Here is a 23,740-nt window from a genome sequence, read left to right on the forward strand (position 1 = left end):
AGAATCTCTTGTCTGGCTTTAGTGCCTCTGCATATCAATAGGTGATTCTAGGGGGTTGGACAGCAGCAGGCCATCTACACATCAATAGGAAATCACAGAGGAGTGCGAGGGTTTATCTGGACCTGAGAGGTTGGGTGGAACTCTCTTCTGCTGCAGCCTGGTCAAGAGAGAGGCAGGACGACTGCTTGTTAGAAATAAATGGGTTTCTTAAACTTTGTTTCTTCCTTTGTCTGATTTCTGTCTCAAAGTTATTTTTTCCCGGGATTTTTCCACCTGGCGTTACACCAGATATCAGGGAACTGAGCACCAACAAATGCAGTGATCAATGCAAACAACTATAAAATATAGTAATGGCCTCACATGGGACAGCCCAGGTCACTAATATCCAAGTGGCAGTAGTCTTACCTTTTTCATTATCCAGCCTTCTCCACTCAGACACAAATATTTTTATACTGGAAAAAGGGGCCCAAACCCTAGGAAATTTCATAGTAGAAATTTTTCTCCTTGAAAGATTACTTGAGGTAGAAGAATTTCTATCCAGGAAAGGAAATCTATCACTTGGAAATTCTAACAAAATTCAGGTGACATTTAGAAGGAAAATAGTTCATGGATCTAGATAAGATAAGGAAGCGCTTGACTCAGAAGGAACTGAAACTGTTCACACACATGGTAATGATCTTGTTCATGCCAGTCACAGTCTATAGCCATCTCAAGACCTTTATGGCTATTTTGAACTTCTGAATTTGATCACCTATTTAAGTTCTTACACTTATATACCATAAAAAATGACATATTGCTACTTTTTCAAATTATACATTTATATTATATGTAAAATATACATAACATAAAAGTGACCATTTAAACCATTTTGAAGTGTATATAGAATGAGCATCTGCTACCATCACTAACTCTTTAGTTAAAAAAATTGCTCTTAGGATAAAGTCAACATTCCCTCCAAGCCCCACAGGACCATTACAACTCTCTTCCCAGAATCAGTCCATCTCCATTCTGGCATGCCATCAACCCTGCCCGTCTGCGCCCTTCTGCTCTGCTGTGCCCATGGGACCTTCCCACACAATGCTCCCTTTCTCTGGACTGTTCTTCCTTTCTCCTTGCACACAGGTGATTTCTACTCACCGTTGAGCTTTCATTTCAAGCAAGACTTCCTCAGACATATCTTCCTGGATGATCTTCCTACTAGGTCACTTCTCCCTACTAGAAACTCATCATCACCATTTAACCCTGATTTCTGACTTTTGCAGATGTTCAAATTCACATATGCTGAGGCATGTATATGAAGAATGTCTGTCATGCTCACATGCTGATTATATCACTGTTGGGTCACCATTTTATGTCTAGTGCAGATTTCTCGGATTCCATTCTATTGACATTTTCGGCTGGATAATTCTTTGTTGAGGGAGGCAGTCCTGAGTTTGCAGGATGTTTAATAGCATGCTTGACCTCTAATCACTGGATGCTCAAAGGGCTGGCCTCCATCCCCTATGCGGCAACCAAAAGTTCTTCCACTCATTGTCAAAATGTCCCTGGTTGCAAAGTCACCCCCATTTTAGAACCACTGCTCTAGGGCATAGTATAGAACTTAATACTTAGAATACTCTAAAAAAAATGTTTATGGGAAATGAAAAGAAATTTGCTTGGTTTCTTCCCATCATTCATATACCCAAACATTTGGCTGGGTTTCCTATGTTTTGCAATAAGTAGAATGAATCATAATTACAATAGAATTTGAAGGAGGGGGGAGAAAATGACAAGTTAATTTTTGGATGTATGTCCTTGACCGTAAACCTGAAGGATGAGACAAGTACTATTAAAACCGCACAATATAGGCATCTAAAGAAGTTTACTGTGGAAGCGCGTCGGCAGAGAGTCCACAGAATACAAGCCAAACTCACTGTCTAACCATTTCATACAGAGGCACACTTGGACAGGCAAGCCTGAATAACCTGTGGATTTTGATCTAGGACAGGGGTCCCATATCTCTGCTGCTATTTCTCCCATTTACAGGGAATTTAGTTGCTCTTTGGTTAGGTGAAATGTCCTTCGAGTTTGTGCTTCTGTCACCTAGAGTAGTTTGTATACAAGTGTCAAGTTTGAGTAGAAGTCTTAGATCCATAGCTGGCCACCAAGTTCATTGCTGGTGGCCCAAGATACAAAATGGAGAGGGGACTGAGGAAGAAAGTTTATCTGGGTTGCCCAGCAGAAAAAAAGACTTAATTTTCCCTCCTTGATGAATGGCTCACTACCTTACTCTTTAAACTGGGCAACCAGCTCCTTGGCCTACTAAAGTAAGACAAGGAAACATTCATTTTCAACCCCAAGGCCTTAGTAGGCTAGGTTTTTCATAGATTGCCAAAAAGTTGGCTGCGTTTGGAAGGCATTTCTTTCTCTTTGTTATGCATATAGGTTTACTGTGAGCCTGTCTGTTACTTCACTTGGGGCAGTGTGTAAAATGTGTGTTTATACATCTCATGGTTTCCTTCATCTAAACAAGGATTAGTGAGTCATCTAAGGCTAAATATTCTCTTCAAATGCAATTTTATTGGCTAGGAGTAAATATATTCCTTAAATGTAAATACTTCAGAAATGCCAGTTCCTATCCAGGCTGGGGGATGAATTCTATTTGCAAAGTCAAAGACTCAAATTCTAGACTGAGCAAGAATGAACATTCACTATTAAAAAAAACCCAAATCATGCTATGGATGGTCCCCCACTCACAACAGTTTGACTTAAGACTTTTTGACTTTATGATGGGGAAAAGCAACAGGCATTCAGTAGAAACCATAACTTGAATTTTGAAGTTTGATCTTTTTCTTGGCTAATGATAGGTGGTACGACCCTCTCTCATGATGCTGGGCATCAGCAGAGAGCCACAGTCCCCAGACAGCCACGAGATCCCTAGGGTAAACTACTGATACACTTTCAAGCATCCTACACCCAGACAATATTCCGATTTTCACTTTTGGAATAGTATTTAATAAGTTACATGAGATATTCAACATTCTATTATAACATAGGCTTTGTGTTAGATGATTTTGCCCAATTGTAGGCTAATGTAAGTGTTCAGAGCACATGTGAGGTGGGCTGGGCTAGGCTTTGATGTTTGGTAGGCTAAGTATGTTACATACACTTTCAACCTGTGATATTTTTAGTTTGTGATAACCTTATCAAAGTCAAAGATCTGCAGTGGGAGGTAGCAAAATTGAACTAGAATCCAGGTGATCTGACTGCAGTGCCTGTGCCCCTCACCTTGAATTGGTACCTTTAAATACCTGGACGGAGGGTATTTAGATCAGTGTGTGCACATGTGTGTGTCTTTGCAGTTGTATGTAAACACATGCTTTGTCATGAGCTGTGATGTCTCAATCCCATGGGCATATTGTGGAATGGGCTCTAATGTATTTTACACTCTCATCTAAGGCTGTGGTAAGTGTTGATGGCAGAACTGTGCCCAGACCATCTCTGGGGACAGCACTCTCAGATTTAAAGGTGTTCTTTGGTAGAAAGGCCAGAATTTTCTGGTTTTCAGACATTTTCAATTGGATATGTTATAAATTCCTCTCAGGCAACCCATCTTTAATTGAACTTCCTATAGTTCACATCAAAACTGCCCTTCTCGGTAAAGGCATCATCTCCCTGTCAGTTGCCCAAGCCAGAAACCTGGAGCCTTTCCTGAGCACTCCTTTCCTCAAACCCTCCATGTCAACACTAACTCTTGGTACTTGTGCACCCTAAATAGTTTTCAAACATAGCCTTCCTGTCCTGGTATGGTGCTGGTGCCACGGCCCCATGCAGGCCACACTATCCCTTCATGCCTGAGTGGCTGGGACAGATTCCACCTCTGGAGTTTCATTCTCCACACTGATGCCACAGTGAGCTTTCCAAATTCAAATCTGATTATGGCTTTCCCCTGTTAAAACCTTTCCAACCCTGTGCCTGCCTTCATTGCCTTAAGGGTGCAGTACAAATTCTAACATGATGGAGTTCCAACTGAACTGTACCTCCAAGTAATCAACACTGAAATTATTTTGAACTATGTGGAAGTTCTGACATGTGCTCCTTCTGCTTATCTCGACAGACTTGTACTTATCCTTTAGGAATCAGTTTTGATGTCTCTTCTGCCCTGACTGGCTGATTTACTACCCATCCTCGTACCTGGTACTCCCTGCACTGTACTAATGAACTTATGGATGTGGCTAAGAAGATTTACACACAACCTTCTTTTTAAGTTGCATTTAATTTTAATTTTAATTTTAATTTTAATTTTAATTTTAATTTTAATTTTAATTTTAATTCATGAGAAGGGAGATGTAAACTAAAGAAGGAGATATGGAATTTGCTGGTAGAATTTAGAGGAAATAGGAGAACTGCTGGGTTGGAATATAAAACTATCTAATCTCTACTCTCCCCAGCAAACAAAACGTTCTTAAATAAGAACAGTCTCATAGTAAACATTTAACCAATGTCATACCTGTAAGACACTTAGTTAAGATCTCTGAAAGATCTGTTATTTAGTAAGCCTTCCCATCTAGACAAAAAGGCTTTTATGAAATTTAAGAGCAGAGTCACAAAGAAACCCTATTCCAAATGGCCCTGAAAAAGTCTAAGAAAAAGGTCACAAACAATTGAAGGTGTGTTTGTGTTGAATGAAGTAGATTATAATTTGATACATAGGAAAGTCAAAAGAATTTTCAGGGAGTTACAGCACCTTGATCTATAGCGCAAAATGAAAACATACCTCTGGACTCCAAATTTTCACTAAGTAAGAAACAGGATGAGGAAGCTACTCAGCTGGAAATATGTGGCATTTCTTATGTAAAGAAAAGACATCTCAGAATCAAAGTGAAAATCCTAGAGGGCAGAGCGAGATAGCCAAAAATGCCAAGACCTAAGGACAGCTATGGACTTAAGAGTTACCCCAGAGGAGGGGTGGAAGATGGCGGCATGAGTAGAGCAGCAGAAATCTCCTCACAAAACAACATATATCTATGAAAATATAACAAAGACAACCCTTCCTAGAATAAAGACCAGAGGACACAGGACAATATCCAGACCACATCCGCACCTGAGAGAAACCAGCGCCTCGCGAAGGGGGTAAGATACAAGCCCCGGCCCCGCGGGAGCCGAGCGCCCCTCCCCCCAGCTCCCGGCGGGAGAAGAATAGGCAGAGCGGGAGGAGACGGAGCCCAGGACTGCCGAACACCCAGCCCCAGCCATCCGGGCCAGAGTGCAGGGCGCTCGATACTAGGAAAACAGGGCAGAAAGAACAGTGAGCGGGCACTGGAGGCTGGGCGCCAGAGGACATAAGAAAAGCGCTGGACCATTTTTTTTTTTTGCTTTTTTGCTGTTTTGTTTTGGCGAGCGCTTTTTGGAAGTCTTAAAGGGATAGGGAACCCAATACTAGGGAAACAGGGCAGAAAGACCGGTGAGCAGAGCCCTGAGGCAGTCACCGGAGAATAAAGAAAAACGAACGACCACCTTTTTTTTTTTTAATTAAAAACTTCTTTTTTTTTTTTTTTTTAATTAAAAAATTTTTTTTTTGGTGGTCGTTGTTTTGTTTTGGCGGGTGCTTTTTGGAAGTCTTAAAGGGGCAGGGCGGGTCACTTAATCCAGAGGTAGGGAATCCGGGATCTCTGGGCACCCTAACCCCTGGGCTGCAGGGAGCAGGGAGGCCCCTTACGGAGATAAATAGCCTCCCAGCAGCTCCTGCTCCAACGCGACTCCACCATTTTGGAGTAGCTGCCCGAGCCAGGCCACGCCCACAGCAACAGCGGAGATTAACTCCATAGCAGCCGGGCAGGAAGCAGAAACCCTGTCTGCGTGCAGCTGCGCAGCACAAGCCACTAGAGGTCGCTGTTCTCCCAGGAGAGGAGGGCCACAAACCAACAAGAAAGGAAGTCCTTCCAGCCGTCACTCGTCCCAGTTCTGCAGACTATTCCTATCACCATGAAAAGGCAAAGCTACAGGCAGACAAAGATCACAGAGACAACACCAGAGAAGGAGACAGACCTAACCAGTCTTCCTGAAAAAGAATTCAAAATAAGAATCATAAACATGCTGACAGAGATGCAGAGAAATACGCAAGAGAAATGGGATGAAGTCCGGAGGGAGATCACAGATGCCAGAAAGGAGATCGCAGAAATGAAACAAACTCTGGAAGGGTTTATAAGCAGAATGGATAGAATGCAAGAGGCCATTGATAGAATTGAAATCAGAGAACAGGAACGCATAGAAGCTGACATAGAGAGAGACAAAAGGATCTCCAGGAATGAAACAATATTAAGAGAACTGTGTGACCAATCCAAAAGGAACAATATCCGTATTATAGGGGTCCCAGAAGAAGAAGAGAGAGGAAAAGAGATGGAAAGTATCTTAGAAGAAATAATTGCTGAAAACATCCCCACACTAGGGGAGGAAGTAATCGAACAGACCATGGAAATACACAGAACCCCCAACAGAAAGGATCCAAGAAGGGCAACACCAAGACACATAATAATTAAAATGGCAAAGATCAAGGACAAGGAAAGAGTGTTAAAGGCAGCTAGAGAGAAAAAGGTCACCTATAAAGGGAAACCCATCAGGCTAACGTCAGATTTCTCAACAGAAACCCTACAGGCCAGAAGAGAATGGCATGATATATTTAATACAATGAAACAGAAGGGCCTTGAACCAAGGATACTGTATCCAGCACGACTATCATTCAAATATGACGGTGGGATTAAACAATTCCCAGACAAACAAAAGCTGAGGGAATTTGCTTTCCACAAACCACCTCTACAGAACATCTTACAGGGACTGCTCTAGATGGGAGCACTCCTAGAAAGAGCACAGCACAAAACACCCAACATATGAAGAATCGAGGAGGAGGAACAAGAAGGGAGAGAAGAAAAGAATCTCCAGACAGTGTATATAACAGCTCAATAAGCGAGCTAAGTTAGGCAGTAAGATACTAAAGAGGCTAACCTTGAACCTTTGGTAACCACGAATTCAAAGCCTGCAATGGCAGTAAGTACATATCTTTCAATAGTCACCCTAAATGTTAATGGGTTGAATGCACCAATCAAAAGACACAGAGTAACAGAATGGATAAAAAAGCATGACCCATCTATATGCTGCTTACAAGAAACTCACCTCAAACCCAAAGACATGTACAGACTAAAAGTCAAGGGATGGAAAAACATATTTCAAGCAAACAACAGCGAGAAGAAAGCAGGGGTTGCAGTACTAATATCAGACAAAATAGACTTCAAAACAAAGAAAGTAACAAGAGATAAAGAAGGACACTACATAATGATAAAGGGCTCAGTCCAACAAGAGGATATAACCATTCTAAATATATATGCACCCAACACAGGAGCACCAGCATATGTGAAACAAATACTAACAGACCTAAGGGGGAAACAGACTGCAATGCATTCATTCTAGGAGACTTCAACACACCACTCACCACAAAGGATAGATCCACTGGGCAGAAAATAAGTAAGGACACGGAAGCACTGAACAACACAGTAGAGCAGATGGACCTAATAGACATCTATAGAACTCTACATCCAAAAGCAGCGGGATATACATTCTTCTCAAGTGCACATGGAACATTCTCCAGAATAGACCACATACTAGGCCACAAAAAGAGCCTCAGAAAATTCCAAAAGATTGAAATCCTACCAACCAACTTTTCAGACCACAAAGGCATAAAACTAGAAATAAACTGTACAAAGAAAGCAAAGAGGCTCACAAACACATGGAGGCTTAACAACACGCTCCTAAATAATCAGTGGATCAATGGCCAAATCAAAATGGAGATCCAGCAATATATGGAAACAAATGACAACAACAACACTAAGCCCCAACTTCTGTGGGACACAGCAAAAGCAGTCTTAAGAGGAAAGTATATAGCAATCCAAGCATATTTAAAAAAGGAAGAGCAATCCCAAATGAATGGTCTAATGTCACAATTATCGAAATTGGAAAAAGAAGAACAGATGAGGTCTAAGGTCAGCAGAAGGAGGGACATAATAAAGATCAGAGAAGAAATAAATAAAATCGAGAAGAATAAAACAATAGCAAAAATCAATGAAACCAAGAGCTGGTTCTTTGAGAAAATAAACAAAATCGATAAGCCTCTAGCCAGACTTATTAAGAAGAAAAGAGAGTCAACACAAATCAACAGTATCAGAAACGAGAAAGGAAAAATCACGACGGACCCCACGGAAATGCAAAGAATTATTGGAGAATACTATGAAAACCTATATGCTAACAAGCTGGGAAACCTAGGAGAAATGGACAACTTCCTAGAAAAATACAACCTTCCAAGATTGACCCAGGAAGAAACAGAAAATCTAAACAGACCAATTACCAGCAACTAAATTGAAGCGGTAATCAAAAAACTACCAAAGAACAAAACCCCCGGGCCAGATGGATTTACCTCGGAATTTTATCAGACATATAGGGAAGACATAATACCCATTCTCCTTGAAGTTTTCGAAAAAATAGAGGAGGAGGGGATACTCCCAAACTCATTCTATGAAGCTAACATCACCCTAATACCAAAACCAGGCAAAGACCCCACCAAAAAAGAAAACTACAGACCAATATCCCTGATGAACGTAGATGCAAAAATACTCAACAAAATATTAGCAAACCGAATTCAAAAATACATCAAAAGGATCATACACCATGACCAAGTGGGATTCATCCCAGGGATGCAAGGATGGTACAACATTCAAAAGTCCATCAACATCATCCACCACATCAACAAAAAGAAAGACAAAAACCACATGATCATCTCCATAGATGCTGAAAAAGCATTTGACAAAGTTCAACATCCATTCATGATAAAAACTCTCAGCAAAATGGGAATAGAGGGCAAGTACCTCAACATAATAAAGAGTACCTCAACATAATAAAGGCCATCTATGATAAACCCACAGCCAACATTATATTGAACAGCGAGAATCTGAAAGCATTTCCTCTGAGATCGGGAACTAGACAGGGATGCCCACTCTCTCCACTGTTATTTAACATAGTACTGGAGGTCCTAGCCACGGCAATCAGACAAAATAAAGAAATACAAGGAATCCAGATTGGTAAAGAAGAAGTTAAACTGTCACTATTTGCAGATGACATGATACTGTACATAAAAAACCCTAAAGACTCCACCCCAAAACTACTAGAACTGATATCGGAATACAGCAAAGTTGCAGGCTACAAAATCAACACACAGAAATCTGTGGCTTTCCTATATACTAACAATGAACCAACAGAAAGAGAAATCAGGAAAACAACTCCATTCACAATTGCATCAAAAAAAATAAAATACCTAGGAATAAACCTAACCAAAGAAGTGAAAGACTTATACTCTGAAAACTACAAGTCACTCTTAAGAGAAATTAAAGGGGACACTAACAGATGGAAACTCATCCCATGCTCGTGGCTAGGAAGAATTAATATCGTCAAAATGGCCATCCTGCCCAAAGCAATATACAGATTTGATGCAATCCCTATGAATCTACCAGCAACATTCTTCAATGAACTGGAACAAATAATTGAAAAATTCATATGGAAACACCAAAGACCCCGAATAGCCAAAGCAATCCTGAGACAGAAGAATAAAGTAGGGGGGATCTCACTCCCCAACTTCAAGCTCTACTATAAAGCCATAGTAATCAAGACAATTTGGTACTGTCACAAGAGCAGAGCCACAGACCAATGGAACAGACTAGAGAATCCAGACATTAACCCAGACATATATGGTCAATTAATATTTGATAAAGGAGCCATGGACATACAGTGGTGAAATGACAGTCTCTTCAACAGGTGGTGCTGGCAAAACTGGACAGCTACATGTAGGAGAATGAAACTGGACCATTGTCTAACCCCATATACAAAAGTAAACTCAAAATGAATCAAAGACCTGAATGTAAGCCATGAAACCATTAAACTCTTGGAAGAAAACATAGGCGAAAACCTCTTAGACATAAACATGAGTGACCTCTTGAACATATCTCCCTGGGCAAGGAAAACAACAGCAAAAATGAGTAAGTGAGACTATATTAAGCTGAAAAGCTTCTGTACAGCAAAAGACACCATCAATAGAACAAGAAGGATCCCTACAGTATGGGAGAATATCTTTGAAAATGTCACATCCGATAAAGGCTTGACGTCCAGAATATATAAAGAGCTCACACGCCTCAACAAACAAAAAACAAATAACCCAATTAAAAAATGGGCAGAGGAACTGAACAGACAGTTCTCCAAAAAAGAAATACAGATGGCCAACAGACACATGAAAAGATGCTCCACATCGCTAATTATCAGAGAAATGCAAATTAAAACTACAATGAGGTATCCCCTCACACCAGTAAGGATGGCTGCCATCCAAAAGACAAACAACAACAAATGTTGGCGAGGCTGTGGAGAAAGGGGAACCCTCCTACACTGCTGGTGGGAATGTAAGTTATTTCAACCATTGTGGAAAGCAGTATGGAGGTACATCAAAATGCTCAAAACAGACTTACCATTTGACCCAGGAATTCCACTCCTAGGAATTTACCCTAAGAACGCAGCAATCAAGTTTGAGAAAGACAGATGCACCCCTATGTTTATTGCAGCACTATTTACAATAGCCAAGAATTGGAAGCAACTTAAATGTCCATCGATAGATGAATGGATAAAGAAGATGTGGTACATATACACAATGGAATACTACTCAGCCATAAGAAAAGGGCAAATCCAATCATTTGCAGCAACATGGATGGAGCTGGAGGGTATTATGCTCAGTGAAACAAGCCAAGCGGAGAAAGAGAAATACCAAATGATTTCACTCATCTGTGGAATATAAGAACAAAGGAAAAACTGAAGGAACAAAACAGCACTAGAATCACAGAACTCAAGAATGGACTAACAGGTACCAAAGGGAAAGGGACTGGGGAGGATGGGTGGGTAGGGAGGGATAAGGGGGGGAGAAGTAGGGGGGTATTAAGATTAACATGCATGGGGGGGTAGGAGAAAAGGGAGGGCTGTACAACACAGAGAAGGCAAGTAGTGATTCTACAACATTTTGCTATGCTGATGGACAGTGACTGTAAAGGGGTTTATAGGGGAGACCTGGTATAGGGGAGAGCCTAGTAAACATAATATTCGTCATGTAAGTGTAGATTAGTGATACCAAAAACAAAGCAAAAAAAAAAAAAGGGCAGTTCCTGTGTGGTAACCTCCAATGATTTCTACACAAGGGTATATAGAGCATATAAAAGTGTAGGCAAAGGGTCTGTTTGCATCTATACAGAAGATCAAAGCCTAATTTGGCTACCCCGAAAATGAACTAAGATACGATATGAAAGAGAACTTCCAACATCTGCACTCTCTGGAAGACTCATGCCAGAAGATGATCATCAAAAAACCCCAACAAAGATCCACGCACTGCTACAGCTGTAGATGCACTCATCCCACCAATTCCTGGACTTGCCATGGGAATGAGGAAGGAGATACCTAAGCTGGCCTGTCCATACAGTAAAACAACAAATTTGACTGGATCTATACTTTTGGAACTGAACCAAGAATTAGGAGAAGTGCAAATTGTAGCGCTCCAAAATCTTACAACTACAGACTATTTACTGTTAAAAGAACATAAGGGATGTGAACATTCCCCAGGAATGGGTTGTTTTAATTTGTCTGATTTCTCTCAGACTGTTCAAGTTCAGTTGGACAATATCCACCATATCATAGATAAGTTTTCACAAATGCCTAAGGTGCCTAACTGGTTTTCTTGGTTTCACTGGAGATGGCTGGTAATTACAGGTATGCTTTGGTTATGTAACTATACTCCTATTATGTTAATGTGTGTGCGCAATTTAAGTAGTAGCTTAAAACCTATACATGCTGAAGTACTCTACAAGAAGATATGTCAAAGGAATAATCAATCTTCCCATGTTTTCTTCCGCCTGCTACTTCTATAGCTTTTCTTCTTCCTTCCTAATTACAACCCTTAAATAGAATTCGTGCCTCATATCGAATTTACCGAGTATCATAATTCTTCCAAGTGGTAAAGATACCTCAAGACAAATGCTGGGCATAGAAGCCACAGGGCATAAATATGCAAAGAAGTAAAAAGCTAACCTTTTCAAACAATAAGGCTTCCCTCTCACTTACCAACTTCACATTTCCCTGTATGGCCCCGGAAGATGACTGGTTAGCCAGAGACGGGTAAGATTCCTCAAGGGAGGAACAACCTAAGACAGGCACAGTCGCAGGGGGGCCATCAGGTGAGAAATTGGGGATCAACAGAGGTGAGGCTTAGAACCTCAACCCCCCTGTTCTGAGAGAAATCTTCTGCATACGTGGATGTTTTATTGCCCTGGTCTAGCTTGGATTAACACATAGTCTACAGGCACACACCTGATCATCTACATTTGCTCTCTTACAACACTAAACTATGTTTTCTACCTTTATCTTGTATCTACCTACCACTTCAGCATTTTATTAAAAATAATAATAATAAAGAGAGAAATGTGGTATCCACATATAAATCAAGTATAAAAACCAAATGAGTATTCATATTTGAACTGACTGTTTATAGTTCATAATGCATGAGCAAAACCGAAAGTTTCTGTGATGACTGCCCTTGTACTGTTCACTATGTAACTTATTCACTATGTAAGAATTTTTTCTCCATGTAAGAACTTGTTTGTTATACCTCAGAAGATTGGAGACTGACGAAAATTAGGCTTGGGGTGGATTAATGATTGTGCATTGAGCATTGACTCCCCTATACAGAATTTTATTGTCGTTAACAACCATTTGATCAATAAATATGAGAGATGCCCTCACAAAAAAAAAAAAAAAAAAAGAAAGGACAGACTTCCAATGGTAAAATAAATAAGTAACCGGGATGTAATGTATAGCATAAGGAATATAGCCAAGATATTGTAACAGCTTGGTAGGGTGATAGCTGGAACCTAGAATTATGTATATAAATGTTTTATCACTGTGTTGTACACTTGAAACTAATGTAATGTAATACTGTGTGTCAACTACCCTTCAATAAAAAATAATTATTTAAAAAAAAAAAAAAGAGTTACCCCAAATTGCAGATCAGGGCCCTAATCAAGGACTACTGTCAGCTCTTGGGGAACAGAAAGTTAATATATGCTATAAATAAGTTGGTGTGCACCAGTGTCTACTGTGTGATGTTTGATCTTCTCCTTTTTAACTGCTAAGTATCTTGCCCCTACCTCAAAACTGTGCATTGGAACATGGAAAGCAGATAATGGATATTTTTATAGGCTTATTGATCAAGAGAAGCCACACTCAAGAAGCCGCATTCACATCTGGACTAGATGCTCATTTTGATACATTGCACTTGAGTCTGATGTCCTAATTGGAGACTTCTGGCAGCGGCGTGCTGTGGTCAGCTCATACCAGCTCTCGAGAGTGAACTGCGTGCATCTTTTCCTAACTCACACTTAGTAATATCCTATCAGTAGCTTGAAATTATGCATGCTGGTAGGATTTATATCACAAAAATGAGTAAATGATCCAAATGAGGGCTCTTTTTTTCCCTTAGAGAGTTGGTTGTCATACACCATTACTTTGGGTGATGTCAGGAAGTGCGTATTTTTCTTAAGAGGAATTTAAATAATGGTACCCAAGGAAAGGGACTTGCTACATTTAAAATGACCACAAATTATTTGCAGTGCCTACCCCCCCACCTTTGATAAGTGAAATCTATTTCCTTAATCCTGAATATGGGCTGGCCTAATGACTTATTTAACACAAAATAAGGTGGAAGATACGTTGTATGACTTCTGAGTATGGGCCTCAAGAGGCCTTGGCATTTCCCTTTGTCCTCTTTGCGCATGCTGCTGCCATGTGAGTGAGCGCCGGCTTGCCAGCTGGAGTGTGAGATCAAGAGGATCAAGGATCTGCTGTCCATCTGAGTCCCCTTCTCCTAACTAGCTTGCAGCCAGCCTTCTAACTGATTAGGGCTTATGTGTGGCTCTAGGAGAGGTCAAAAGAAAAAAATCACACAGCTGAATCCAGCTCAAATTGCTGACCAAAAGTATCATAAGCAAATAAAATATTGTGGTTTTTAGCTACTAAATTATTTAATACTTCAGTATGCAGCAACAGATATCTAATAAAGAGATACTTTGTTATGTAAAATGTGACAGAAAGTGATTTACACCCCAGCATTGAGCTAGTGTTTGATGGTATTGATATCCAGACATCTACCCAAATTTTATTAATAGTTAAATAGAGGATCAAGGTCTAATCCTTGTAGAGCACCTTGAGAAATCCCTTCCAGACTGACATCTGTTCATTAATAGGCAAGTTTTGGATGTGATCATCCAACTCTTCCTTACCTATGAAGTTGTCTACCACTTAGTGCACATTTTTCTCTAACTGTTCATTTAGAGTATTGCATTGGTTTATTAAGTTTCTGTTTTTTATATTTAATCAGGATGATTAAACAGGACCATGTTAACAGTATTTTACTAAGTCTTTACAATTTGTTTTGCCATATTTTTGTTTCTGAAGACTTTTAAGTGAATAGCTTTCAAACTATGCAACCAGAGGCCTATTAGATGTCTGTGTTGTAATATCGCTGTGATTAATTCATTAATTTATGAGCATAGTCCCTACATGTATCTGAGGGAAAACTACATCAGTCCCAGACGTACCTCAGAGCTTAACTTGGCTGACTTTCCTGAACTTGACAAAGTAATGCTGAGACCATTTAAGTCTATTACATCTAAGACTTTTAAAGTTCTCTGAAAGCTAAGTCAAACCTTCCATCTTAGTTCATCAGAAGAGAGAGCCAAGAAGCCATGTGAGCTCTGAGCTCTTATTATTAATCTTTTGGATGTAAGTGCATTGATTTATATATCTGAAACAAATTTTAAAACTCATGCCCAATAGCAGGAAACCAGATGCAGATGTATTTTCCAGAATCACATGCAAGGTGCTCAATTCATATTTACCATGGGTGACTCTTTATGGGAGCACCTGCTTCAAATTCACCAGTATTTCTAAATTCCCTATTGTTATTAATTTTTTTTCCATGTCTTTGGTGTTTCAATTTAGATTTTGGTCACACTCATAGACTTACAAGGAAATAAAATATTCTCACTCTATGTTTTCTTCTTTCATTCTCTGCTCTGGGGATCTATTAGAAACAGATGCCATATAAAGAACAATTCAGATTAAACTTGGATTTCACTATTACTGATTAAGCAATTATTATTTTTGCATCATCACAGTAATATTCCTTGTGCAGAAGTAATGCATCTTTTTTTCAGTTTACCAGTATTCAGTACATTTTATGTCCATGAAAATGCTCAAATCTTGTGTTACAGTTCCATGATCTTTGGCACATGCACAAAAATATGTAACCATTTTCCAGATACAGATATAGAATATAGATATAACTCCAGAAAATTTTCTTGTGCACCTTTTTAGTTAATATTCACCCAAATCCAAAATAACCACTATCCTGACTTCCACCACAGGGTAATTTTGCTTTTACTTGGGTTTTGTGTAAATGGATTCAAAGAGTATGTACTCCTTTGTATCTAGCTTATTTTACTCAATACACTTTTTTGAGGTTTAACTATGTGCCTATCAATAATTAATTATATTTATGGTTGTGCAGCCATTATCTAAGTGAAATAAGTCAGTCACAAAGGGCAAATACTGCATGATTCCATTTATATAATGTATCTAAAAGAGTCAAACTCACAGAAGCATAGAATAGAATGGCGATTACCAGGGGCTGGGGAGAGGGGGAAATGGGGAGTTGTTTAATTGGCATAAAGCTTGATGAATAAATTCTGGAGATCTCCTGTACAGCATAGTGCCTATAGTCAATAATGCTACATTGTGCACTTAACAATTTGTTAAGAGGGTAGATCTCATGTTAATAATTCTTACAATAAACAAAGCAAAACCCAGAAAAAATGAGAGACATACAAGGAAACTTTTAGAGTGATGGGTATGTCTCTTACCTTGATTAAGGTGATGATTTCACAGGTATATATGTATGTGCGAAGTCATCAAACTATATACCTTAAACATGGATACATTTTTTAAAATATAATTTACACCCCAAAGACATTAAAATGATCTACCTTGATTTCCCATTGACACGATTGGTCTAATTAGTGTTGTCATCAGACCAGGAGAAGGTAACATTTTATATTGTATGGAAGTGGCTATTGTATAATATAAACATTTTATAACTGCTCTTTAGAAAAGAAATAGAGTAACATTTGCAGCAAGCAGACCCTGAGCAAGAAGTATGTTATCTATTTCTAGGTACAAATACAAAAAAGTTAGGGCTGCTTTTCAACTCCCCTAATGCCCTGAGGACTGCCCCCTGCCTGTCAGAAATGTTTATTTCAGTACCTATATCCAGGATTTTCTATTCTCCCCAACCTTTGCCATTAAAATTTTCACCTGTCTTCTGTTTCATACCTTCAGCCATTTGCATAGATAGGCAATTTAATACCTTCATTCATGATGAAATAATGCAACTTGGGACTAATTTATTACTCTTTCCAGTTAAGATATTCATATTTTGTTGGGAATCCTGGGAAGGTAATGATTAATCCAGAAAAATCTCTTTAAGAGTGGATCTTAGAAATTACAGCTGATTGATGAGTAAGGGATATATTTGGTGAGGTGGTATTTTCAATACCTCCAAGTGGTTCGAAATAGGCTTATCCATCCATATGGAAGCTATTCCTGGCCAACAACACAATCCTGATACAGCTACCAATGCCATTTATTCTTTTCAGTCTCATGAGAATTTTGCTGACACCTAGTAGGTAAATGAGAACCAAGGGAACTGACAGGTAGGCCAGGAAATAGTAGAGACTATTTTAATATTTTAATGTCTATAACATTATCCTACTTATAATATGCCAAATAAATATATATATTTATTTATTTATTCAAGAGAGCTCTTTCTGATGCTGCCTGCATAAGTGCTGAGCAATTTTTAAAGGGGGATATCACTAATCAAGAATCTCCTATTGACGTGTCTCTGAAGGCAATACCAGCCAGGAGATCTGGATATGTAGAATAAACAGACTGTTACCTGGAGCATTCCAGAATAAATAACATGAACATAGTCATATTCTTTTTTGAATTTACTATATTAAATGGGGCCCACATTGTATCACAATATTTAACTGGACTTACAGGAGAGTTTTGCTAAGGCTGGCTAGCTGCTAACCAAACCCATTGCCTCTTCTTCCTAAGCACACAATTAGGCTACATTTCCAGCCTCTCTAGCACTTAACTGTGACCATGTGACTGAGGCCTAGCCAATAGAATGTGAGTAAAGGTAAATATGTGGCATTTCCAGGTCTGGGCAATGCAAATATGCCACTCGTGGAGAACAAAGAATGGGATGTAAGGAGTCTGAGTCCCTTTTGTGTGATTTCTATGAGAAAAAGAATATGAGTTAGATCTATGGAAAAAATAAGAACAGTTCATCAAAAACAAAACAATCAAAAACAAAAACACTGCAAATTAAGTGAAAGAGACACATCTACAAACAATAAGAAATATCAAACTCTAGAAGGAATTGACATTCTAATTTTTCACAGGTGTCTTTAGCTTCTCATTTGATTTAAATTAGACAATTAAAACGACATCATAGCCAAAGCAGTATGGATTATGCTATTTCAAGATCTAAAATAACTCCAAACATTCCACAAAAATACTTAAAGAAAAGTCCTTGAACCTATGTAAAAAGATCAGTAAAGGAAAGCACATATCTATGTGTAACATTAAAATAAAATGCTAATTATGCATGTATCCTTTTATAAATTTTAGCTTGGAACTGTCTTTTTTGCTGTGATTACAATTATCCAGTTAACCACTGGTTCCAATCATATGAAATGAAAAAGGCTCTAGTGAAGCGACAGTATGTGTAAAGTACTCTGGAGAATTAAAATAAAAAACAGAATGGTGGGAAAAAGACTAGTAGGTCATACAGTAATACAGTTAGCTTTATCACAGCTGCTCTTCTGGGGAGTCAGCATTGAAGCAGAGAACTGGAGTTTGGGAAGGTGGTAGCACTGACAAAAGTCAGTGCAAAGGTGACACAGAACAATCTATGAAAAAAAGGTTTTCTGGACAAAGTGGGAAAGAACTCAGCCTTGTGAGGATATGAAAGAAGGTAAAGTTGTGGTGACTTCAGAGAGAAGTAAGCAGGGGCCAGAGCAGGTAGGGAGTTGCTGTGGTGGGAAATTTGGATTTTACTCTAAGTATAATGAGAAGCCATAACAGACTCTTTAAGCAATAGGCCAGTGAACTTTATTTTTAAATTTTAAAAAGGTCACTTTGGATATTCTCTACAGAATATATGGGGAAGACAACAGTGAAATGAGAATTTTGTGAGAGGATTTTACATTAGTCTAGAAAACTGAAAGTGATGGCTTGGTCCAGGGTCATAAAGATGGTGATGTAAAACATTGAGTGCATCCAAGATAAATCTAGAGATGGAATCAATAGGGTATGATTGCATGTGACAGTGACAAGAGGGCTGGGCAAGATAACTGGACATTTTTATTTGTCGCTTTTTACTTTTTTTGTTTGTTTTGCTTTATTTTTCTTTAGCAACTCTGTAACTAATAAAACCACCTCCTCAGGAGTGAATGACTAGAGAAAGGACAGGGAATTTAGTTTTGGTTTTTGTTTTAATTGTGGTAAGAACAGTTAACATGTAATCTACCCACTTGCCAAAATTTTAAGGGTACAATAGAGTTTTGTTAACTATAGGCACAATGTTGTGCAACAGATATCTAGAACTTATTTACCCTGCATAACTGAAACATTACACGTGTTGGACAACAACTCACCATTGCCCCATCCCCTATTAACCATGATTCTACTCTTTGCACCCATGCGTTTAGCTGTTTTAGATCTAATGTAAGTGGAATCATGCAGTAATTGTCCTTCTGTGATTGGTTTACTTCATTTAGCATAATGTCCTTAAGGTCATATATCTTGTTGTATGTGGCATGATTTCTCCTTTTTTAAGGCTGATTATTTCATTGTATGTATACACCCCAATTTTGAATAGGCAATTCTCCAAAGAAGACATACAAATTACCAACAGGTATGTGAAAGATACTCAATCTCAGTAATCATAAGGGAAATGGAAATTAAAGCCACAATGAAATACCACCTCAGACCTGTCAGGATCACAATTACAAGGCAGGTGGGGAAACTAACAAGTGTTGATAAGGATGTGGAAAAAATGGAACCCATGTACACAGTTGATGGGAATGTAAAATAATTGTTTAATTGCTATGGAAAATGGTATGGAGGATCTTCAAAAAATTAAAAACAGAACTACCATATGATCCAGCAATCCCACTTCTGGATATTTAACCAAAAGAACTGAATCAGGAGATATTTGTACACATGTTCATCTCAGCTTTATTCACAATACCCAATATGCAAGCCACCTAAGGAATTTAGTTCTAACTAGCTTTAATGTACCTGCAAAGCACAGTATATGTGGAGATAATAAACACACAGTTCAATATATGAATATATGAATATATGAATATATGAATATATTGATGACACTTAAAGCCTCAAGAAGATTTTATGATGAAGAAGACAAAGAATTTCTTTCCAGAAGTAAATCTGAAGGAATTAATGTAGAGAGAGTATAGTGTGTCTTAGAAAAGTTTGCATGGCACCAAATAATGAAACTAAACGATAAATTTATCACTGTTTATCCCGCGCTTATGAAGTCACTATTCCCCACTCATAAACACTCAAGAATAAGTCAGGTGTCATTTTATAATAAAGATAATAGGTTTTTCTTGAGACTCCATTTGATGGGGGAGAAAATATGAATCAAAATTTCCAAAAACTCTGATTACAACAAACGTGAAAAAAAAATTCCTCAAAAACTTTCTGGACACTTTTTAGTTAAAGCTTATTTTATTGTTTTTGTTAGTTTCTCTTCTTATTTTATCTTATCCCACATAGAAAAATAAAAAGGAAAAACAGGGTTAACTCAACAAATATTTATTGAGTGACTAATATGTGCTAGTCATTGTGTTTATGATATAAAGTTCTCTGTCTCACAAAAAAATTATTTTAAAATGTTTTTTTCTTTCACACAATTTAAAAATAATTGATTTTTAAAAGACAATAGCTGCAGATACTAAAATAAATGGGGAATAAGTAAGTTCAAGATACTGATATATATATAATATATACACTTCTGGAGAAGCATCAAGGTTAGATAACAGAGGTGTTGTTGCACACACTCCTGTCCTTCCCTCAATATAAGAAAAATCTGATGCAAGGCATGAAAAATAAGATTTCTTCATGTCCATCTAGTGTTAAACTAATTGCAAAAATGCTGTTGGTAGTCTGAAGCAAAAGGAGAAGGAAATTCCATCTTAAAGAAAACTCATGTTACCCACCTGCTTAATTTCCAAATATGTTTCAGATGGATTGGAGAATGAGATGGGAATAGACATCTTTTTTTTTTTTACCTGAAAAGGTCTTGCTGTTTAAATAGCATTGGAATTTCTTACCTCCCCAGAAATCTAATATCGCTCAGATGGTTTGTGTCCAACAAATGGGATGCGCATAGACAGTGGTTTCTAAAGAGTATTTTAGGCTCTCTAGGGAACTCTGCCTTCACAAACTCAATCCAGACATCACAAGGCAGGTGCTATGAAAGATAAGGCTTCATGTTCATGACCTTTAGAATCCATCATTTCGGATGCTTCAGGAAATCTTGGATGCTATTTTATTCAACTTACAGTTTGGAAATATGAGGTACTCTGGCCCAAAGAGTATAAAACACTGTCAGAAAGGAAGGAAGGAAGGAAAGAGAGAGAGAGAGAGAGAGAGAGAGAGAGACAGAGAGACAGAGAGAGAGAGACAGAGAGAGAGAGACAGAGAGAGAGACAGAGAGAAAGAGAGAGAGGAAGGAAGGAAGAGAAAGAGAGAAAGAGAGAACAAGAGAAAGAAAGAAGAAAGAAAGAAAGAAAGAAAGAAAGAAAGAAAGAAAAGAAAGAAAGAAAGAAAGAAAGAAAGAAAGAAAGAAAGAAAGAAAGAAAGAAAGAAAGAAAGAAAGAAAGAAAGAAAGAAAGAAAGAATTGTAAATGAGACATTGCTATATTAAATCAATCTTGTTGTAATAATAAAATGTGTCTGTTTTCTATCACACCCAGAACCATGGACTTTAACCCAGGTCATAAGTAAGTATGGGGCATCAAGAACATTGTTAATTTCCTGGGGTCACCCATCAAGGTTAGGGGTGGCCTTGCAAAGGACAGAGCAGCTACTTTAAGAATTGGCATTTGCCATGTGTGTATGGCATAGGGTAATTTAGGCACCAGGAGTATGTGACAGGAAACATGCTCTGGGGAATAGCAGATGACATGGCACCATGGAAACACACAGCCTTGTTGGGGGACAGCAGAATTGGTGGTCAGACAAGTTTTTAAATTTGATCAGGAAAGGCCTTGAGTACCAGTGTAAGGAGTTATGGGGAGTTCCTGGAAAAGGGTGAAAAATGACCAAATTTGCAGTTTAGAAACAGAATTTCCATAGAAGATTGTGAAGCCTTAAAAAATAGTTAGCAGATTTTTCTATAAATTCAGATAGAAAAGATGAGACTTTTGATAGGGATAAAGAGATATATATTTGAGGGAGGTATTTACTTGGTAGAGTCAATGAATTTAATGATTATTTGATGAGGAAAGAAGTTTTAGTGTTCTTTTTTTTCTTTTATCACCCAGCTAGACTATGTTTCCCAACCTCTGGTACACTTAAGTGGGACCATACCTTGAGTTCTCATTAATGAATATGACAGAAGTGATGTGTGCTTCCTCTAGAGGAGAGAGACTCCTTCATGCCTTCTTCGTCCTTTTGCTGGTTGAACGCCAGTAATAATAAGGCCCTAAGGGATGGAAGAACCATAACATGTAAAACCCTTTGTCCTTAAATCAATAAATAGGAAAGAGTCACTTGCTGGTAAGGAACACTTGGATTGGACTATTATATGAGCAGAAACAAAATTCTATTATTTCTGACTTGGGAGATAGGGTGCATTTCATAAGAAATTAAAATAGGGCAGTAGGGTTGGGTTGGGGGATTAAGTAAGTGACATGAGTTATTTAAGATTTGGAAAGTTTGATGGTAAAGAAGCAGAGCAGGCAAAGTAGACACTCCTTTGCTCAGAACCCTGTAATGACCTTCCCTTTCATTTAGAAAAAAGGCCAGAGTCTTTATAGCAGCTTGTGTGGACCTGCAGGATGTGTCCCGTATTGCCCCTCTGACTTTGTCTGTTCACCTCGTCCTTCACACAGCTCTGGCAAGCAGCCATCTCCTTACTGTTCAAAAGACAGGCTCACATCTGCTGTACAACATTTGTATAGCATTCCCCCTAACGTGAATGCTTCCAATCAGATGCAAGGCCTAACCCCTACATCTCCTGTAACATTTTGCTCAAATAAACCTTCAAAACAAGGCCTACCCTAATAACTCTTTTTAGAGCTGCAAGCCCCACATTCATCCCAGGCACTCCACTCCTGACCACTTTGCCTTAGGGTGAATTTTTTTTTTTTTTGTAACACTTACCACCCTATTGCATAATGTTCATTTTGGGAAGTATTTATTATCTGTCTCTTTCTGTCTCTCTTTCTATCTCTCTCTCTCTCTCTCTCTCTCTCTCTCTCACACACACACACACACACGATGATGTAACCTTCACAAGGGCAAAAATCCTTGTGAATATAAGTATCTCAAGCACTTAATTCTAGCACAGAGTACAACTCAAAAACTCTTTTTTAAAGGAATAAATAAGGGAATGGATGAGTTTGGGGGCCTATAGCTGAGAACATTCAGAAGGTATTTGAAAATATAGGTCTGGAACCAGAATATTGATCTAAGTGAGTTAGGGGCCCATTCTACTATGCTGGGACATGGGAATGGCTGAGGTCACCCATTGGGACTCTGGAGATTGAAACTAAGATGAGGCCAAGAAGAGAATTTTGGATTTGACATCTGAGACTGTACAAAGGAAAAGGAACCAGGCATGGAAAGAGAAGATGAGTAAAAGGTGCAGAAGGAAAGCTGGGAGATACACAGTATAGTAGATGTGAAGTTAAGAGTCTCGATTGTCTCAAACTTAACAAAGTAAGGACTTAGTGCTGCCTTGAAGATGCCAGTCTCAAAGGCAAACTGTCCACTTAACACAGGCAAAGACTATTCATACTGCTAGGGAGTTTAAAATCACAATTTTTGGAACATAGCCACTGGGGAACGAAGGAAGGAAGGAAGGAAAAGTAAAAACATAAAGACAACATAGCCAAGTCTAAATGTAGCATCATAAATGAGTTCAGTATTTTTTATTAAAAAAAATTTTTTGTGTTCCCTTTCTTCAAATTATACATTCATAAGAATATATATGAATATATATATTATGTTAAATATATGTTAATAATTTCAGTGAACAAAGCTATACTACAGTTATACTTCAATGTCAAAATTTTAATGGATATAATCTGAACATAAGATTAAAAGTTTCTAAGCAGTCATAACTCAAATGTCTATTGAATTTTTTATACTGCATTACAGGTTCGTAGATTCGTGTGTAGATAAAAGAGTATATTCATCACAAAATCCTAACTCCTACAGCTCTACATTCATGGACTTATTATTATATTGTCTA

General features: G+C 38.4%; 1 long non-coding RNA gene across 1 annotated transcript in view; it reads right to left on the reverse strand.

The window, feature by feature from the left end:
* Nucleotides 1–21,873, reverse strand: part of LOC130683950 (uncharacterized) — a 75,350-nt gene extending 53,477 nt beyond the window's left edge. Inside the window, exon 1 of the long non-coding RNA XR_008998086.1 lies at nucleotides 21,853–21,873. This is a non-coding gene — a long non-coding RNA (uncharacterized LOC130683950). The remainder of the gene's footprint in view (nucleotides 1–21,852) is intronic.
* Nucleotides 21,874–23,740: the final 1,867 nt, after the last annotated feature.

Source organism: Manis pentadactyla, chromosome 5, assembly GCF_030020395.1.
Source record: "Manis pentadactyla isolate mManPen7 chromosome 5, mManPen7.hap1, whole genome shotgun sequence".
NCBI lineage: Eukaryota > Metazoa > Chordata > Mammalia > Pholidota > Manidae > Manis > Manis pentadactyla.